The 21842-nt window shown below is 36.2% G+C and overlaps 2 pseudogenes; one reads left to right on the top strand and one right to left on the bottom strand.

Annotated features, from left to right (window-relative positions):
• Window positions 1–8594: 8594 nt before the first annotated feature.
• LOC110214044 (olfactory receptor 13A1-like) lies at window positions 8595–9525 on the top strand (annotated as a pseudogene).
• Window positions 9526–19469: 9944 nt separating this feature from the next.
• Window positions 19470–20446, bottom strand: LOC110214043 (olfactory receptor 13A1-like; annotated as a pseudogene).
• Between the last annotated feature and the right edge of the window lie 1396 nt (window positions 20447–21842).

Genomic DNA, 21842 nt, shown 5'->3' on the forward strand with positions numbered 1-21842 from the left:
GTGATTGTACATTTTCTGTTTACTTTGGTGTCCTCTGTGTTCATCATTGATAGTATAATTAAAATCCAGACAGCACTGGGAGAGAAGAGAGCATTCTACTCATCCCATCTCATTGTCCTGTCCATATATTACTGATACATTTTAATTATACTAGGCATACATATATATATATACAAGGCTTAGGCAGCTTAGGTGGCACAGCGAACAGAGCAGTGGGCTTGGAATCAGGAACACTCATGTTTCCAAGTTGAAATCTGGCCTCAGACACTTACTAGCTGTGTGACCCTGTCAAGTCACTTAACCCTGTTTGACTCAGTTCCTCATCTGTAAAGTGAGCTGGAGAAGGAAAGGGCAAACTACTCCATTATTTTTGCTGGGAAAACCTCAAATGGAGTCACAAAGAGTTGAACACAGTTGAAAAATGATTAAGCAAAATATAAGGATTCCCTAAGGCTTGTATCTAACCAAAAGTTGTTACCACCATCATCTTCAACACTTCATTACCTTTCTTGATGGAATACAGATAGAAAAGCCCATGTCATCATGTTGCTATTATTTTTTCATATTTAATATATTATGGACCTTTGTGCAGGCAGTTAAAATGAATGCCTTCTGTAATTGAATAATACTACTAGAATGTATGTTACTCTTATGATGATTCATTTAAATTAACTTTAGAACATCTCCAGGAATAGATAAGATGATGTCAATGATATGCACACAACATTTTTGCCATAGAGTTTTAATCTCTTTTAAATCTCCATGTTTGGAAAGGCTTTTTTAAAGTAATTTGTAGATTGTGAATACATGATGTGGCAGCACCTATTAAGAATTCTGTTCTTGAGCATTTACAAATTAAAGTTATATTCAGGCAGTAGTAGGCAATAGTTCTGTCTCTAATGATGCTCCACTTCCATCACAGATCTCTTGAATATACAAGGATGGTTTGAGGTTAGCTTTTGTAGCGTGGAGATTTGTCTTAGTTTATAAAGGCTCACTTTCAAGGTTCTGGTGACCTACTTATCATGTTTTTTAGGTATCCTGTAGAAACTGATTTTTATTGTTGTTATTATATTTCTATGATTTTTTGTTTTATTTTCTAATGAGTAAAGAAGTCATAATATATGTTACTTCTGTTAGCACATCTTAGAGGCTTGCCTATTTAAGATTCCAACATCCTACTACTAGTCAGTTCATTTTGCTAATTCACCAGTGGAAAAATAAACTTCAAAACGTCAGTCACATCAGTTGCTTAGTGCCATGAAAACCAAAGAAGAACTTGGCACTTGTGTTTTCTTTTGACTGGAATTACATCATCATAGCTTCAACCGAGTCCAAGATAAATCATCGTTTAATTGTTCCTCTAGGGGCTGAGATGACAGAATTTCCCAGGGCTCTCTGTAGCTGACCTTTGGTAAATGACTGGGCAGAACTGCATCCCAGTTCACTCCCTACTTATAGAGCAATGAATGCACAAACTACTTAGCACTGAAGGTTTTCTAGAAAAAAGCATCTTCCAGTTGTTACCCTCGAGCAGAAAAGGGTAAGGTTGCTAGGAAATGAGAAATAGTGCTTCCTTTGTTATAAGAGCAAAAAAGCTGACCACAAGAGCAGGCAATGAAAAAATTCATGTTTAAAATTTAAGCACGTTTACATTTTTATGATAGATCTCTTTATATCTACATAAATTTTTTAAAGTGGGAATGAGCGATAGAAATAGAGAGTGCATGTGAGAGAGTCAGACAGATAAAAAGAGAGAGATGGAGATAGAAAAGGAGGGAAGGAGAGAGAGGAAAGACAAAGGCAGAGGCAGAGAAAGAGAATGTTCAGTAAAATAGGAAATGATTTAATTGTTGATAAGAATAAAAATGTTACTTCTTTTTTCCTTTGAAAATTCCATTTTAAGTTTGTGATTGAATCAAAGAATCAGTCAGGAATGTCTTTATCATCAGACATTTCTTTAACCATAATTTGCTATTACCACCACCATCACCACTCCCACCACTGCTATTACTACTACTAGTACTACTTTTGCCCAGACCAGTAATTTCATGTCCGTAGAACATTAGTATGGAAATTTGCTTCATTGATGCAGGTTGGCGCCAGCCATAACTTGTGTCAGTTGCCCATTCAAGTATGACTTGAATCCCGTTCTTTCTGACAATGAAGCCAGCCTTCTGTCTATTATTGTACACTGCCTGTCACATCATATATGAATTCATGGCAATAGTATATTGTGAGCTCTTAACATTTTGAAATCATCAAATGTGAAATTTTATTCTGTGTGGTTTTTGTATAAAGTGTTAAGTTCCATGTCCTCCTTCACAACTTGATAATATCCTTTTTGCAAGCACACAATGAATTATAATAAATATAATAAACACAATAAATACAATACAATACAATACAATACAATATGTAGATATGTGTGATATATAAATGTATAATACATTTATATTTGCATGTTATATGTAAATATATGGCAACTTTATGTATTCATATATTTTACTTATACTCTATTAGTAATAATTTTTTTTAAAAATTTTACCTAGCTTAGGTCAGATAACTGCCTTGCAGTTAAGTGATTTCCTTCCTGGGGATCATATAATCATGCCAGTGTTTAAACTCGTTATTTCAAAAGGACAGCATGGCATAGTAGAAAGATAATTGAACTTAGAAAGAGAAGGATCTGATTTGACTTACAGTTGAGTAGATCTGATTAGATCTAATTAGATTGCAAATCTGATCTGATTAGAAATTAGAATCAGATCTGGCTTTGCCACTTATTTCCACTGTTGACAAGCTGGTTGAGCTCTGTGAGCCTGCAAAGTGAAGATAATTACATCTGCCCCATGCTTTGCAGCACTGTGTGAGGATGAAAAGAAATGTTGTATAAAATTTACTTTATACAGGCTTATAGATTACTTCAAAATCTTAATTCTTTTATTTGCAGAGAGTTAACCTGAAAGTTCCAGAACTTTCTGTGGCATCCTTGTTGGGATATTATGATAGAGAACTGGTTAACTTTAGAGAACTGGTTAACTTTTCCTTCCTAAAGTCTTGTTCAATAAAGTCTTTGTATAACTTGTTTCAATCTAGCAACTACCACAAGCATAGGGTGGGCCCTTCTGCATTTATATGGCTACAACTCTTGCTTTTTTTAGCCGATCCTTTGGGTCTTCTTCGGTGTGGACAGTGGCAAGAGATGGTTCCAGATATGGGGATCACAAAGGAAAGGTGAGGAGTGAGGGAGGAGAAGTGACACGAAAGCCCATTACCGCTGGCCCACCTTCTCTCCCTCAGCCTTTGCATTGTTTCAGCACAGATGATGTGACACCAAAATAACCCACGACTTTTTCTGGGAAACCCAATGTCTTGGAAACTCATCAGGCTTGTCAATATCATATCTTTACTCAAGTATCTAATCTTCCTTCTCAACTGACTACTAATGTATATGAGGACAGAGGATGATGTGTGTGTTTAGGTGTAAGAGGAAGGCAACTAGGACTCACCAGCCAGTGAACAATGACTTGAAATTGATGCACCTTGAAGTGTATTTTCAGGACAGGAAAGCTGTCATTTTCAAAAGGAAATACAGTCTGCATTAACCTTTTCATTGATAAAAGCACCATGAACATATTTGTGAATGTGATGTCTTGATGGTGTAGAGGAGATGCTATAGCTGATATGTTTGCCCACAACAGCTGGTATAGAAGTCAGGGCAGTAAGCCAAGTTAACAAGAAATTTTTAAAGGAATTTCAATGTGCCAGACACTATATTAAGGGCTGAGGATATAAATACAAGTAGAAAAAAATCCCCCATTATCAAGGAGCTTATATCCTAATGGGGGAAGACAAACTGTAGGCCTGTGTTATTGAGTAAAAAACCAAAACAAAACAGGAAACCATCATTTTAATACTAAATTGCTTTTAGCAAAGACAGCTAGAACACACTGAATTAAGAGTTGGGAAACTGAGTCAAGGAACCTAGAATCTATGCCCAGCTCTGTCATTTGCTGTGAGAGTCTGAATAAGTCAAGGGTCCTAAATTTAGAGTGCTGATGGAGTTTATAGATTACCTATGAGTACTTACATCTTACATCTTCCTATAGGTCCAGTGGTCTCATTTTACATAATGTAAAATAGAGGATAAGCAATGCAAGTGACTTGCCTAAGGTCCAAAGGCTGGAAATTGTCAGTTAACTGCCCCATTTCTGAAGTATCTTTAGATTCAAAATGAGAACAATAGTGTATGATCCATTTATATTGTGGTATTGTCATTCAGACCAAATGAAACCACATACATGAAATAAATTTTCAGCAGTATTGTCTCTTTCTTTCTCTTTGCCTCAGTTCTTCTGTCATCTTCATTTGCAAAGGTCCCATATTTAATTTCATTATTCTTACCATTGAATAATAATAATGACAACTGATGTCATATAGTACTTTAAGGTTTGTGAATCATTTCTAATTCATTTTCTCATTGGAGAAACCAATGACCACTTCCTGTGGAAGGCATCTCTGATATTTATCCACATTTTGCAGATGGGGACATTGAGATTCATAGAGGAAAAGTAAGAGATTCACCAACGTTCCCATAGCTAGTTAAACAGACAAGTGAGCTTCAAATTCAGATTTCTCCAGACTCCAACCCCAAGAATCTAGCTATTATTTCATGCTTCTTCCTTTATTGCTTTTTTTAATACTCATAAGCCAATGATATCTTAAATATCCTTACATGAATCAGTCAATCAGCAAATATTAAGCACTTGGTATGTGCCAGGCACTGTGTGCCAAGTGCTGAGACTGCACAGAAAGGCAAAAATAGCACTTGCCTTCTGGAAGCTCAGTTACTAAGGGGGGGAGGCAACATGCAAACAATTATATATAAACATGATATAAAGAGGGTCGAGCTGGAGGTGATCTCAGAGGGAGATGATCTCTTTCTCTCTGTGTCTGTCTCTGTCTGTGTCTATTTCTATCTGTCTTTCTCTCTATTCATAAATGTTGTTTCTTTAGCATAGGGAGTTCATAATGAAGCATTTCCTTTACCAAGGAAGATCCATCTATCTTCAAATAATCTTACAGAGTGAGAGTCGCTTGGGACAAAAAAGATAAGTGAGATGCACAGTCTACACAGAGGAAGGACTAAATTTAGGACTCTGTTATTGGAAGGCCAGCTCTTTGTCCACATCCTCTTCTCCTACCCATGACAAAAATTTGAACTACACTTCTGGGTCTCTAGGTTCTGTTATGTGAGTTTTTGCCTTATTTCTTTGGGGCCTAGACCACTCTCACAACTTCCTAGTCATTTTTACATTATGACCCCTTATGAGTACCTTACCTCTTTGTTTTCACCACCATCACTATGTGTGTTTTCTTCATTATAATCTCCTTGAGAAAAGGGACTGTTGGGGCAGCTAGGTGGTACAGTGGTTAGAGCACTGGCCCTGAGGTCAGGAGGACCTGAGTTCAAATCTGGCCTTGACACCAGCTGTGTGACCCTGGGCAAGTCACTTAATCCCAATTGCCTAAAAAATAACAAACAAACAAAAAAAAAGAGAAAAGGGACTGTCTTGCTTGTATTTATACTCCTCAAAGCTTAACATAGTTTCTGGCACATAGTAGGTTCTTAATAAATGTTCTGTCTATCTATCTATCTATCTACTATCTATCTACACACCAACTATTATTATTATTGCTAATTATTCCAAATTTCTGCCTTTTTTATCACCAGCTCCCAGCCCAGTGCCTGGTTCATGAGAGGTGCTGAAGAAACACCAGCTGATTGATTAGGTGATAATATCCTAAGTTCCTCAGCACCATGCTCAAATCACTATTTTCCATTTGTCTCAGCCTACAACTTTTATTCATGGATTTAGAACTCTAAGTCCATCAGAGGTCACCTAGTCTTACTTACTCCCTCATTCTACAGATGACAAATTCTTCTCTGTTTATCTGTCTCTCTCTTTTTTTTTTGTAGGAGAGAGGTCTGAATCTTGCAACATATTCCCCTGACAGAAACAAAAGTGTTGGATTTCAAAGAATATTTTTAGATATTAATTTCCTACCTTGAAATCTCATGAGAAGCAATAACTGTATTTCTGTTCTTAAGAATATTTGCGAGTCTTTTCAATTTCTTTTAGATCAGGAATTGCTTTCAATAAGGTCTTGTTTCAGATTTTGAAAATGCTCATTCCAAACTGACATTTGATGGATTACTAGAAAGAAACAAAGCACTGGAATAGTAGTCCAGAGCATTGGGTTCTAATCTCAACACATTTTAACCTTCCGTGTGACTTTGGACAAGTACTTCCTCTGTTTGATACCTTTTTTGTAAAATTAAAGTGGTAAATTAATGATCTCAAGTTTCTTCTAGCTCTGACATTCTGTAGTTCTGTGAATACTTGTTTTTTTGGCATTGAGAGACTCTGTGGTATAATGGTAAAAAAAAAAAAGACACAACACAACACAACAAAACAAAACAAAAAAGCAACAAACAAACAAACCTGAATTTAAGCTAAGAAGACCTGAATTTAAGTCCTGTCTTTGACACATACAGGGACTGTGATCCAGAAGAAATCAATATTCTAGGCAACTCTTAAAGACTACAAGTGGAAGAGAAGGCAACGTTCTGCGTTAGTAGAGGCAGCTCTTTTTTTTTTACCCACCCTTAAATATCAGCACTTTTGTCACAGACAGAGGATGATTCAGAGCCAGTAGTATGGTTGGTATTACAATCTTACAGTAGGTTTGTGCACTACTGTGCCTTTTAATGTATTTTTGTTGCATACGAAAACTGATCTCATGAAGGGAGGGGCCATACAGCATTATGGACGAATGATCGTACATTTTTAGTAACAATTTTAGAAAGCATATTTGATGAATGGCAAAATTCTCTCTTAATTTTGGTTCATAATCATAAAACAAATCATAAATCAAAAACGTCAAGAAGTCAATCTTCTTTCAATGTTGGAAAGGGACAAATTCTTAAACTTAGAAGGATGAGAAGGTTCTGACCAATTATTACATGGACCTGACTAATGGACTGCAAAGATCTACGTTAAAACCTAGATCAAAGCTAGCCGATTTTTGGAAAGATCCCATCCTTTCGCTCAGTGGTTTTTGTCCAATGGTCAAATCCCTATGTTGTTAATATATTTTTTCTTAGATTAAATGCATCTCTTTGATATAATTTAGGCCCATTCCCACTACTCTTTGGTTTACAGAGAAAATAAAAAAAATTGTGCCTTCTTTAAACTAAACATTTGCTAGAAGACATTTTGTATAGAAGCTCTATATACATGTTGTCAGCACAGATCATTGAAATGTGAACATTTCATGTATAATGAGGTCCATTATACAACAGCTTCATCTTACATCTAATCAATATCATGTCAGACACTGAGCACATCACCAAGAAAAAGCAGGAAAGAAAGAAAACTAATCAACCTGTGCCAAAATGACATAAGAAAATCCCTGGGGGTAAAATTGAATTTGGTAATCTAGAACACATTTGCAAGTACTTCAGAATGAATGCTGACAAATTAGATTTTAAAGACTCCTTTCTATTATGCAGATTGATTAGAGACAACATAAATTTCCACACTCCAAGGGACCATTGTCATGAAGAGTGATAAATGATTTAAAAGCACCTTTCAATCTATGGTGAAGTGAGAGGAAAATGAAGAACAAGACTGGTCCCACCTGGGCATAAATGAAAGTGGGAACACTTGAATAGAATTCTATGGGGAAATTACATTTTACCTATACATCGAATTGAAATTGGAAAGGGAACAATATTTATGAAGAAACTGAATGTTTAAGAGATCATGATAGTAATCAAAGATGAAGTGTCTTGCCCAAGTCATATGAGTAAGTGTATGATGCTAGATTTGAACTTAAGTATTACTAACTCTAGGTCCAAAACTTTATCCACTGTACCATCTAACTACTTAACAAATCTATTTGTATGACTTTTGGATTCTGTTTCAGATCCTGGTTCTGACTCAGTTTCCATTACAGATACAGCACTACTTTCCACCACTTTCCAGTCATGTACCTCCACTATCTATATCCTGGGTATCAGTTTTGTTTCTGGCCAGTAAATAGTTCAGAGAATTCCCAATCATGGCCATCCCTCACACCCCAGATTCAGAAAAAATGAATTATATCATGCAACTTACTTGGTCTCACCACATGGCTGGGACAGTAAGAGGAACTTTCAGCAAAATCAATGAAGGTACTATAAAACGTCAGATGAAAAAGAGCATGATTTCTCTGAAGGAAGATTGTGTGTGTGTGTGTGTGTGTGTGCGCACGCGTGTGATTTAACTCTGCATGGAGAATGAATTCATTGAGAGGAGATCTCACTAACCAAATTATGTTTCTCTATTTTTGGTCTGTGCTGTAATACAGTTAGATGACTTTGTCACAATCTAACACAATTAGATGACTTTGGAATATCAAAGTGTTTTTAATTTGGCTCATTTTAATTCAGATCTTTGTTTTTTTTCTTTAGTGAGCAAAATAATCTATTGTTGGTTGGATTTTTGCACACACCCTGACAAAAGAAAACCTGACCACCTACTCATATGGCATCATACAATCATTCATCAATGGCTGCGTTTGTCTTGCAAAGTTTCTCTGAAAATCCTAAGATTCAGATCGTCATCTTCAGCTTCTTCTTAGGACTTTTCATAGTGGCATTCACAGGTAACTCCCTCATTGTCATTGTTATCTGTCTAAATCCAGGCCTCCATAATCCCATGTGCTTTCTCCTTATAAATTTGGCCTTCTTGGATGTTCTCTTGGCCTCCACTGTGGTGCCCAAGTTGCTGCAGAACCTAATGACCAAGAACACCATTTCCTATGGGGGCTGCATAGCTCAGATCTATTTCCTAACTTGGTGTTTGGGGGCAGAGTTCTTGCTTTTCACAGCCATGGCCTATGATCGGTATGTAGCCATCTGCCGCCCCCTCCACTACAGTACTATTATGAGCAAGGCAGCTTGCTGCCTCATCGCATGTGCAGTGTGGGCTATCAGTGGGACCAATACAACAATACACATAATAATGACTGTCCGCTTGTCTTTCTGTGGCCCCAATGTCATTGATCATTTCTTTTGTGAGATTCCTCCATTATTGCCTCTCTCTTGCTCCTCAACTTATGTCAACAATGTCATGGTAGTTGTGGCAGACATGTTCTTTGCTATTTCCAATTTTCTGCTCCTCCTGGTGTCCTATGGTTTCATCATCTCCAGCATCTTGAAGATCCGGACCAAGGAAGGGAAGAAGAGAGCATTTTCCACTTGTTCGTCCCACCTTATAGTGGTCACCATGTATTATTGCCCTATAATTTATATCTACATTCTTCCTGGTTTGGGTCGGTCTCTGAAGGAAGGCAAAGTAGCTTCAGTGTTTTATACCATAGTAACTCCAGCCTTGAACCCTTTTGATCTACTCCCTGAGAAACAAGGATGTGAAAATAGCCCTCAAGAAATTATGTCCATTTCTTAGGAAATAATTGGCCTTTGGGAAACTGATATAACTCAGAACAATGGGATTAAGAGTGTCTCTGAAACAGAAAAGTGTACATAGACCATAGCTTTACACATCGTTTCTTCTGGTAGGCAATGCTCCTGAACTCAGGACGTGTTTTTAGTTGTATCCAGCTAACTCCCTTGTTACATTTTTTCTTGAAGACTTTTAATGAAGGTAAAGTCAGGCTATCACCAAAGAATATCACAGAAACATTTGAAGTGCCATACCATGTCAGGTCCATGGTTTAAGCAGAATAGAATTTTGTTGCCAAGACGTATTCTAGGAGATAATTTATTTGAAGTCATGGTTGCCTATTCTCTCTGATGTCATTCTCTGATGTCAAATACTTATATGAGACCTATTGGAATTTTTATGAGGAACTTGACAGACTTCAGGTGCAGTGGAAAAGGCCTCAGTTAGGTCTCTAACACCACAAGAGGACTTCCTTTGATTTAACTGAGGAGTATAGAAAAGGCTTCTCCTTGCTTTCTCTCCTCATGCAGAGGAAAGGGCTTCAACTAAGACTGATTGTATTAGAGAACTTTGGTGAGTGTGGCAATGGAAAGGAATAAAGACTAGCAGTATGGACAGGTCCTCAACTTGATTCCATCTGCAGAGTAAGGGAGATGTAGAACTCAACTCCTGAGGCCTCAGCAAACAAAAAAAGAAAAGAGTTTTATTATGCCAGGAATGATCAAAGCACCAACCCAGAAGACAAAAATAACCAAATAAAGTACCTATCATCAGAACCTCAGAGAAAAAAGTATTCCCACACAACAACTAGGATTCTTCATCAAAATGTGGTTTTTTAATTATAAAAGAAATGAGAACTATGGAAGTGAAAGGAATAAGCATTTATGTAGCGGCTACTATGTGTCAGGCACCGTGCTAAGCACTTTTTACAAATATCTCATTTGATTCACCAACTTGTAATATAGGTGCTATGATTGTCAATGTTTTCCAGTTGAGAAAATAGAGACAAATAGTTGCTCAGTCATAGAACTAGTAAGTGTTTCAGGCCAAATCTGAACTCAAGGCTTCCTGATTCCAAACCTAATGCTATAACTATTACCCCACCAGCTGCCCACAAGAAGAGGAGGAAAAAATTTGAAATAAAATTACATAGTTTAACAGAAGATATATAAAACCATATTGCAGTAAAAATTCACTAAAAATCATAATGGACCAAATTAATGATTCTAAAAGTCAACAAGAATTCTGAAAATAAAAAGTCAAGAGAATGAAATTGAAGAAACTGTAAAATATTTGCTATAAAAAAAATAACTGACCTAGAAAATAGATCAAGGTGAGATAACTGAAGACTTTTTTTTAGTTAGGCAATGGGGTTAAGTGAGTTGCCCAGGGTCACACAGCTAGTAAGTGTTATGTGTCTGAGGCTGGATTTGAACTCAGGACCTCCTGAATCCAGGGCTGGTGCTCTATCCATTGTACCACCTAGCTGCCCCATGAAGAATTATTATAAACCCATCCACAAGAAGTAGTTGGTGGGTCACAAATCCCCCTGGGATTTATAGTTTTTCAGAAAGAAAAGTAAGTGGAGATCAGCCCTCAATTGTGTGTGTGTGTGGAGATGTTTTTTCATTCACAGTGACAATGTGAGTATTGGGATTCTCAAAAATTTGGACTTTATAAATCTTCCTTGATTTGAGCCAAGTTACAACAAAATGACTTGAACTTCATAATCAAAAAGAAAAAAGGAATTAGATATCATTTTAAAGAAATCATTAAAAAAAATACCCAGACATATAAGAATAAGAGGAAAAACTGAAAATAGAAAGAATACACTGATGACCTCCTAAAAGAAATTCCAAAATAAAAACTCCTAGATATGTTACTGGCATTATCCAGAGCTTCCAGGGGGAAAAATTATATCTATATCTATATCTATATCTATATCTATATCTATCTATATCTATATCTATATCTATATCTATATCTATATCTATATACGTATATATATATACGTATATAGATATAGATATATAAGCAGTCAGAAAGAAAGAATTAAAATATTAAAGAACTGTGGTCAATACTGAACAAAATTTAGCAGCTATCACTTCAAAGAAAGTCACAACATGGAGTGAAATATTCTATGAGGTAAAATATAAAGGTCTATAACGGAGAATAGCTTACCCAGTAAAACTGAGTATTGTATCCTATGAATAAAAATTGACTTTGAATGAAATCGATTTTCAAGTATTCTTGATAAAAACTGAACTGAAAAGGAGCTTTGAAACACACATATAGAACTGCTTATATTCTAATGGAGATAGAAAAGAATGTTAAAAGATTTCTTTTGGAACCCTATTTCCACAGGCATCATAGAGGAGATCAACTGAGACAAAGGATGATAACTAGATTCATTTTGAATATGTAAGAAAAAAAGAGGCAGTTGGAGAATATACATTAAGGGGAGATGGGAGGAAAACGGGAGCTCTGTTAAGACATAGTCAGCTTGCATAAGTAGGCATATATCCAAACGTGGAGAAAGTAGAGAAAGTCCTTTGAATTAGACTTTTATCTGTACTGGTCAAAAGAGGGCAGAATATACACAGAGTATATTCAACTGAACAGGGACAAAAATGAGAAAAAGGAAGACGGAAATGGGAAATATAAGTAGGAATGCATATTCAAGAAGCTATTTGTTTTTAAATACAACAAACCTGAACCTTGGAGAGGGGATAGTAAGGAAAAGGTTAAGTGTGGGGAAAAGAGTAATAACTTTAAATAAATTGGAAGAAAAGAGCAAAGAAAAGGAAAAGTACAAGAGAATAAAATGGAGGGGAGTGAACAATTCATTATCATAGCTGTAAGTGTACTTGGGATGAACTCACCTAATTAATAGAAGTTAGAAGAATTAGTTAAAAAGCAAAATTAAAAAAAACAAACAAACATGCCTTTTCCAACAAATATGCTTGAAAGAAAAAGACATATAGAGTTGAAATAAAGGCTTTGGAGCAAAGCCCATTATGCCTCAGAGAAGCAGGGTTATTCATTATAATTTTAGGAATGCCATCAGAAAAATAGACTTTATTGAAAGAGATAAATAAGTAAACTGCATTTTGTTGAAAGGTAAAACGAATTTATTTTAATATTCAGCATATGTTCATCCAATGCATGTTCTCTAAATCCTTAAAGAAAAATCTAAATGCATTATGAAGGGAAAAAAAAAACAATAAAATGATACTAACAGAGGAATCTTAGTTTGTTCTTTTTTTTGTTTGTTTTTTGGCTGGGCCATGGGGGTTAAGTGACTTGCTCAGGGTCACACAGCTAGTAAGCGTTTATGTGTCTGAGGCCGCATTTGAACTCAGGTCCTCCTGAATCCAGGGCCGGTGCTCTATCCACTGTGCCACTAGCTGCCCTCAATCTTAATTTATTCTTATCAGCCCTTGATAATTCTAACCAGAAATAAATAAGTAGATTAAGAACCTAAACAGAATATCAGGAAAATTAGATATGATATACTTCTGACAATTATTGAATAGAAATGGAAAGAAATATGTGCATATATGCATGTATACATATATATACATATATAAATATGTGCTGTTTGATATATATACATATGCGTATATAATTTTGTGTGTATATGTGTGTATAATATGATGTATCATATGTTATATATATGATAAAAATATACATAGCATATATAATCATTTGTTACTCACGATGTAATAAGATTATGTTATATGAAGAATTACTGGGAGAAAAAAAATTAAAAAGCAACTGGAGACTAAGTGACTTAATCCTTTAGAACTGTTGGAGCAAAAAACAAATCATAGAAATTGTAGAAAGTCTAATTAAAGACAATGATAAAAATGTAAAAAATATTTAAAAAATTTGGAATGTGGCAAAAGCAGTCCTCAGAAGAAACATTGTATCTCTGAATACTTTTCATTAATAAAAAGAGAAAGAACTGTTTGATTAATTGGGAGTACAGCAAAAAATACTAGAAAGCCAATGAAGTAAAAACCTCATTTAAACACCAAAATAGAAATCCAGAAAATTTAATAAAAAATTTAATAAAAATAAAAAATTAAATTAATTAATAAAACAAGATTTTTAAATGAAATAGATAAATTATTAGCTAACTTAATGAAAAAGAAGAAAGATAAAAACCAAATTATTGTTATCAAAATGAAATAAAAGAATATGCATTAGAAATTATTTTTGCCAACTACACAGCAAGAGAAAACTATTACTTGAATTACACAAATGGTTACAAAAATATGAAATACCAAAATTATCATAACAAGAAATAGAGAAATTAAGTCCCCAATTTCAGAAGAAGCAATTTGAAGAAGTCGTCAATGAAATTCTAAAGGGTGGAAAAAGTACTTTAGCACCATATAGCTTTATAAATCAAATAGTCAATGAACAAGTAACTCATTAATATATAAATTGTCTACAAAAATAGCAAAATGCATCCTTCAAAATCCTTCTTCAACAGACATATAGCTTTGATATATTCACCAGGGAATATAAAAACAACAAAAAAGAAAACCAATATTCCTAATGAACATGAATGTAAGAATGTATTTATACAATTCCATACCAATTAAACTATGAAAAGATTATTTAATAGAACCAGAAAAATTAATGACAAAATTTAAGTGGGGGGAAAAGACAGAGAATCTTCAGAGAAATTATTAAAAGAAATGGGGATAAAGGAAGCTTACCTACCAATGTCAGGTCACAAAATATACTACAGAGCAATAATTTAAAAAACAATTTGGTACTGTTTAAAAGAGAGAAAGAACAATCAGTGGAACAGATTATGTACATAGCACAGTGAAGCAAATGTACCTGAATCCTTGTTGCTGTTCATTCATGCCTGACTCTTCATGACTCTATGGTTCATGGGGTTTTCATGGCAGAGACACTGGAATGTTTTGCCATTTCCTTCTCCAATAGATTAAGGCAAGTAGAGGTTATGTGACTTGCCCAGAGTCACACAGCTAGTATGTCTGAGGCCGAATTTGAACTCAGATCTTCCTGACTCCAGGCCCAGTGCTCTATCAACTGAGTCATCTAGCTGCCTCCTATAAATCGAGAAACACAAAGACCTTAGCTTCTGAGATCAGGACTCGTTATTTAAGAACAACCACAACCACAACCACAACACTGATGGGAAAATTGGATGGCAATATGAAAGAAATTAGATTTAGACTAAAAACTCACTTCATATTCAAAGATAGCTGCAAATGGGTGGATGACCTATATATAAAAGGTCACACTATAAGCAAATTAGAAAAACATGGGGGAAATTGTCTGTCAGATGTATGGATAGGAGAAGGTTCATGACTAAATGAGGAACAGAGTGTTACAGAAGATAATATGAATATTTTTGATTATATAAAATTTAAAAAACATATATATATATACATATATATATATGTATATAATATACATATGTAAGTAAATCTCATGAAACTAAGATTGAGAGATAAGTAATTGACCAGAAAAATCTTTACAAGTTTATCTCATTAAATTAATTTGTTTACAAAATTCCAATTTCCAAATAAGTAAGGAACTGCTTCAAATTTATAAGAAAAAGAGCCATTCCTCAATTGATAAATGGCCTAAGATATTAAGAGACAGATCTCAAAGGAGAAACTCAGGACAATTACGGTAATTTGAAAAGCACTCCAATTCACTATTAATTAGGAAAAAAGCAAATCAAAGCAATTTTGAAATCACTCATCATAGTGGCAAAGACAATAGAAAAGAAAATGATCAGCAGTGGAAAGGATTGTGGGGAAAATTGGTGCATCGATTGATTGACTGATGGTGTTCCTGTGAGTGAGTAAAACTATTCTGGAAAGCAGTTTGGAATTATCAAAAGTTACTGAACAGCAAATGTCATTTGAATATTACATATTAATAATATATATGTATATACACATATGTATTTATACACACATATATAATATATGCACATAGCCATTGAAGGAATTTGTTTTGTTTGATATATATTTGTCACAAGAAATTTGTTCTTTGTTTTCCAATGAGGTTAGGAAGAGAGAGGGAGTGACAATGGATTTTCTATTAATTTTTTCAAATAGAGACGTAGAGACATTACACATGTTAAATGCTGCATGAATTTTCATATGAAGTCACTGTATGATTAGTTTTATTTTGTTGTAGGAGATGTTTCATGAAGTGGGAGTAATCTATAAATATCTATAAATAATAATGAAAGTAAACCTATAGGTAAAATTATCTATAAATATGTTTGAAATATGAGAATAGAATATCAAGAATATTTTCTTAAAGAAGTAGTCTTGTATACTGTAGTCATTCACCAATTGATACAGATCCTTCAGTATTTTTGCCAATGCAACCTCTTGGGGAGAAATGAGTTCCATATCTTTATCAGTTTGAATTTCAGAGATTATGTATTTCACACTGTGTCTGCATATAAATCCCCTCTACAACAACTTCAGTCTCTGGTTAAAAAGTTTGAGTAGGATCTCTAGAGGAAGCTTGCTACATTTCTGGACAATTCTAATTGTTGGAAAGATTTTCCTTATAGCTAACAAATATCTCTCTAGACAGCTTCCCTTTCATCATTTTGTCCTCTGGTTACCAAGTAGGAAAAAAGATCTAATCTCTCTTATTGATGACAGCACTTCAAAAACTTAAAGACTGCTATGAGTGACTGTACCAGGAGCCATCATTCCAGGTGTGAAAAGATCACAGCTGAATACACGGACAAAATGAGACTTTTTTCTAATATTGCTCAGTAATTATTTTTCCTTTGAGTCCTTTGCAGCATAATGGTCCAACATATTTAGAGTAGAATCCAGTAATACCAGAACAGGAAGAGACCTTAGAGTGTGATTAGTCCAACCACATCAATATAGATGAAAACATGGGAACTCAGAGCAACACAAAGTTCCATAGTCAAGTCCAGCGATTCATGTGGCAGAGAAGGAATTGTTCCTTGCTCTTAGGTCTTAGAAACTGAACTGGAACTTTAGTGGTGAGCTTCGTCTATCACTTTCCAGAGAGGATGGAGCTTATGGGTCAGTGGAGAAGTCAAGATTTCAGTTATGCATCTGGATCACATCATTGCCTGCCAGCCTTGGAATGCCAGGAAAGCAAGCTGAACAGTGTTATGCAGCATATTTCACAAAGAAGCAGTTTGATAACATATCTTTTACAATCTCATTTTTGCTCCCATATGAAGCCTGGGAGAGTTGATACAGAACCTCAAGCAGATAAGCACTTGTTGGCTATTTATACAGGAAATTCTTATTCAGATATGGGTGAGGATGAGATGGTCTCTGAAGTCCCATCCAGCTCCAGGGTTCTATGACTCTGTGTTTGGAGCTGACTTCCCTTCCCCTGTTTTGGTGATTGGGTATGTTGCAACCAATTCATTAAATAAAAGGAGAAGTGGGATCATAAATAAACACGTTATCTGTTAGGTCAGAGTCCTAACATCATGTGAATGAGGAAGGGTGTGATCTAGGTGTTGAATCTTAGGAAATTCAAGAGTTGATTCTAGGGTTTTGGATGTGGCATTCTGTAGAGTTTGGGAACCATGGAAAAAGTCATTGCTATGATTAAGTGTACTAGTATGGCAGAGGTATGCACTCTCTCTTCCCCCCCCCTCAAGATTTCTGCTAATTAAAACACAACTTAAGAATAAATAGGGTGCAGGTGCTACAGATGTGGAATGGTGAATATACTTTCTAATGAGGTCACTGTATTTCACTTCTTTTACTCTGTTAAAAGCAAGCTATCCTGGAGTGGGCATAACCTGTAAATGTTTGTAATTTAAAAATAATGTCAAATAAACTTTAATTAAGAGAATAAGCACAGGCAAGTAGAAAGAAAATTGTTGCTTTTTTCAAATGATATAAATATTTACTTAAAAACTCCCAAACCACAAAATAATTGAAACAATGAACAACTTCAATGAAGTTTCAGGATTCAAACTCCACTTGGCATCTGGCACTCTGACTGTTTTTCAACCCCTGGAACTAGATACTCCTTCCCCGAATAACTTCATCACTAATAATCTCATCAGCATACAACTCAATCATGCTGTGATTTAGCGTGATACCACTTCCCTCCCCTCTGATTGGAGGACTGGAAGGTGGAGTACCAAACCCCTCCCATTGCCTTCCTTTATAAGAGGGCAGAAACTGGATTGTTAGCACACTCAACTTTGCAAACGCTGCTCTGCTCGGTTTTGAACTCCACAGAAAAAGATGTCCTGATGCTGGGTACCCCTCAATGTCCCTCCCACCCTTTTTCTGCTTCCTTTTGTGTTGTTTCTTCCCATTAATTGCAAGCTCCTTGAGGGCAGAAACTGTCTTCTTTTCTTTATTAAGTATATCCCCAGTGCTTAGCACAGTGCTTTGTACACAATAAGTGTTTAATAAATATTTATTGGATTGGAAAAATAAACTTACATTGTCATCGGCATTTATGTATGTTACCAACAAACTCCAGCAGGGGGAGATAGAAAGTGAAATTCCCTTAAAACTTACAGAAAGCAAAATACTTGTGATTTTCTTTGCCAGAAATTAGACTTGAAGCTTTCCTGCAGCCCTACCTACCTGAATTTATGAACAAAACTGCAAAATAGTTTTTATAGAAATAAATCAAAGAAATATTCATTGCTCAAGGGTAGGCCAAGCCAACATAATAAAAATGGTGATACTACCTAAATCCATTTACTTATTCTGTGCCATGTCAATTGAACTACCAAAGGATTACTTTATAAAGCTAGAAAAGAGAATAATAATTAAAAGTAATATCAACATTCATAGAGAAGGAACAAAATGTACAGTATTTTTTAAGCATTTTCACATTTTAAAAGAGACAGCCTGATACAGTGGAACTTTTTCTGAATATGGAGATATAAAACCTGTACCAGACCCCAAGCTTTACCACTCAATTACTTTGTAGCTTAATGCATGTCACTAAACATCTCTCTGCCTCCATTTTTCCACTGATAAAATGGGACTGAGTGCTTTCATTGAAAGGTTATTAGCCCTCAAGAAAGGGAATGTGTATCAAATTGGTTTCTCTCATTTGATGCTTCTGACAACTCCGTGAGAGAGGCAGAATAAATATTTTTCTCTCTTCACAGAATATAAAAATGAGTTTGAGAAAAGGTGATTCACCCAGGATCATATGGGGAACAGGAAGCTGACATTTTTGCTTTGATGTTGTTTGGGGGCACAAAACGTCTAGATAAACAAAGTAAACTTTATTTCCAACTACGACACCCTAACACACACACACACACACACACCCCTGACTTGTCCTAGCAAAAACAGCTAGACACACAGGTTGGATGACAATGAAGGAGAACTCTTCAATAATTTTTTATGGTATCCACAGTGATTAGCACAATATCTTACGCGTAGTATGTGCTTAATAAACGCTTGTTAACCAATCAATGGTATAAGCTGCCAGGACTGTAGCTGTATACCCTATCTCTTCCACCCACCCCCACAAGGAGGAACTTTTCATCAGTCCTTGAAACTTCTACTAGGATTTAATACATAGATGAAACTACTATTCAAATAAGAAATTTCCTGTTTCCATTTGACCTTCAGGTAGTTCTTAGTAAAAACTCCAAAGTTTTACTGTGTTATATAACATAATGTTACATAAATATTATATAAATATATGGAGAAAAAACCATGAAGTAGGCCATTGTAGAAATCAAAATTCCAAATTCAGAGAACCATGAGTAATTGGTTAATATCCTGTTAGGAAGCAAAGCAACATTCCTAAGCATCCAAAACGTGTCCTGGAAGACAAAAGCTTTTGGTATCAGAAATTCTTGACCTCCATCCAAATTCTAAAAGAGTCAGGTTAGTTAGAGGAGACTTTTCAGGTCTCCTCAATCATATGATCAGAAGTTTGGAAGTGTCATCATCTCTTGAAGAAAGAGAACACTTTCTTGAGTCCCACTTTGACTTCTTTGTTCCTCAAGGTATAAATGAGAGGGTTGAGGGTAGGAGCCACTGAAGTGTATATCACAGACACGACCTTATCCTTATCCAATGAGTAACTGGAAGATGGCCGTATATAGGTGTAAATTACAGTGCTGTAATACATGCTGACCACAATGAGGTGGGAGGAGCAGGTAGAGAAGGCTCTCTTTTTGCCCTCAGTGGTGCGGATTTTCAGGATGCTGGAGATAATGCAGGCATAGGAGAGCATCGTGATCATGAAATTCCCCACCGCTAGGAAGACATCTGCTGTGAAGGCCATGGTTTCATTCAGGTAGGTAGGGCTGCAGGAGAGCTTCAGTAAAGGGGGGGATCTCACAGAAAAAAGTGGTTAACCATATTAGAGTGGCAGAAAGTCAGTTTTATCATTAGGCCAGTGTGTACACTAGTGTTGATGGTGCTGATTATCCAAACACTAGTGGCTAACAGCATACAGACCCTCTTACTCATCATGGTGCTGTAGTGGAGGGGATGGCAGATGGCCACATACCGATCATAAGCCATGGCTGTGAAAAGCAGCAGCTCAGCTCCTAAGGACCAAGTGAAGAATAGCCGGGCCACGCAGCCGTAATAGGAAATAGTCTTCCCACCCATCACGTTCTCCAGTAATTCCGGAAGAATTGTGGAGGTACAGAGGACATCGACTATGGCTAAGTTGATCAGGAAGAAGTACATTGGGGTGCGCAGTGCTGGGTTAGAACTGATTGTAACAAAGATGAGGATGGTTCCTGAGAGGGCCACTGTACAGAGGGAGAGGAACAAGATGAAGAACAAGGACTGAACGTGAAGGGCTTCTGAAAATCCTTTTAGAGAGAGCTCAGCGGCCAGTGTCTGATTCATCCACGCCATTAGGGCAGATTAAGTTTTCATTAAATCAAGACAGTCCCAGCATTTTAATTTTCCTTCATTTGCTTCATTATGATCTAGTATAAGATGCAGAAAATATGTATAATTAGTGTTAAATATTGCTAATACTATACCCTTAAAAGCATGCTTATAGGAACACCAGGACCGCTGACGATTCTGATGCTTAGATGCGAGATCCTTTTGTAGACGAGAAACACCAACTTGTTGCATGGGGTGGAGGATCAAAAAGCCGCACAGAGATTTTGAATATTCTACTTATCTGCCTTCATCAGTGCAGCGCTGTCCATTATATTTCTCTTGGACTAATTCTCTCTCCAGATCCCTAGAACACTCTATCTCCTATTGCCTAGAGATAACCTCATTGCCCAAACCCTACTGTTTACTCTACCATCCCTATTCACCTAAACCCTACCTGCAGAAATGTCCAATTTTCTGCTCCATGTTTGCCCACACCATCCACTACCCTCTCTGGAGCTTCCACACTATAATCTACAAACTGCTTCATTCTAGACCTCTTCTTATTCTTTTTCCACCTTCTGAGTCTCACTGAGCTCTAGCTTTATGAGATGATATTGCATCCTTAGCCATATTTTCCATTACTGATTACAGTCCCAGGGAGAGAGGTGGGATATTCTTTGCTTCTCATTGCCACTTCCAGACTCCCTCTATTGCCATCACTTATCAACCTTACCTTCTTTGAATTTCCCTCAACTTTTTCACTCAATCCAGATCTTGATGACTATTATCTGCTAATTACAGAATATCCTCCCTCCTTCTTCAGTGTATTCCATGCTTGGCTTACAGTTTTCCAGAATACTCCAACACTTGTCCCCAAACTGTGTGTGTTCAGTCATTTTGCTGTGAACCCAATGGGGTTTTCTTGGCAGAATTACTGGAGTGGTTTGACGTCCCTTTCTCTGGCTCATTTGACAGATGAGGAAACCAAGGCAAAAAGAGTTAAGTCTGAGGCTGGATTTGAACACAGGAAGATGAGTTTTCTGATTCTAGGCCTGGTACTCTATCTAATGAGCCACTTAGCTGCTGAGTGGTCTCAAACTAGGGGACTTCACCTTGCATGTTGTTGTTGCCTCAAATATTCTGACTCACCAGTTCATCAATATATGCAACATCCATGACCCTTACTCAACATCCTCCACTATATCTTAGCTATATACAGAGATAGACATACACCTGCCATCACCCACAAATTTCCTGCTTCCATAATGATGAACTCTGAAATTTCTTTATCTGATTATATCTTATTGGTCCATCTCTCTCTATCCATTAGCCCTCCTAAAAGGTTCCTTATCACAACCTGCAATTCTTCTACCCTTCAGTAATTTCCCAAGGCATCACACCTGCTTTGGCCATATTCCTTTTCCAATTTCAATCCCTTAAAGAAACAGTAAAGGTCTACACTATCTTC

Source organism: Phascolarctos cinereus, unplaced genomic scaffold (assembly GCF_003287225.1).
Source record: "Phascolarctos cinereus isolate Bilbo 61053 unplaced genomic scaffold, phaCin_HiC Scaffold_3;HRSCAF=262, whole genome shotgun sequence".
Classification (NCBI taxonomy): Eukaryota; Metazoa; Chordata; class Mammalia; order Diprotodontia; family Phascolarctidae; genus Phascolarctos; species Phascolarctos cinereus.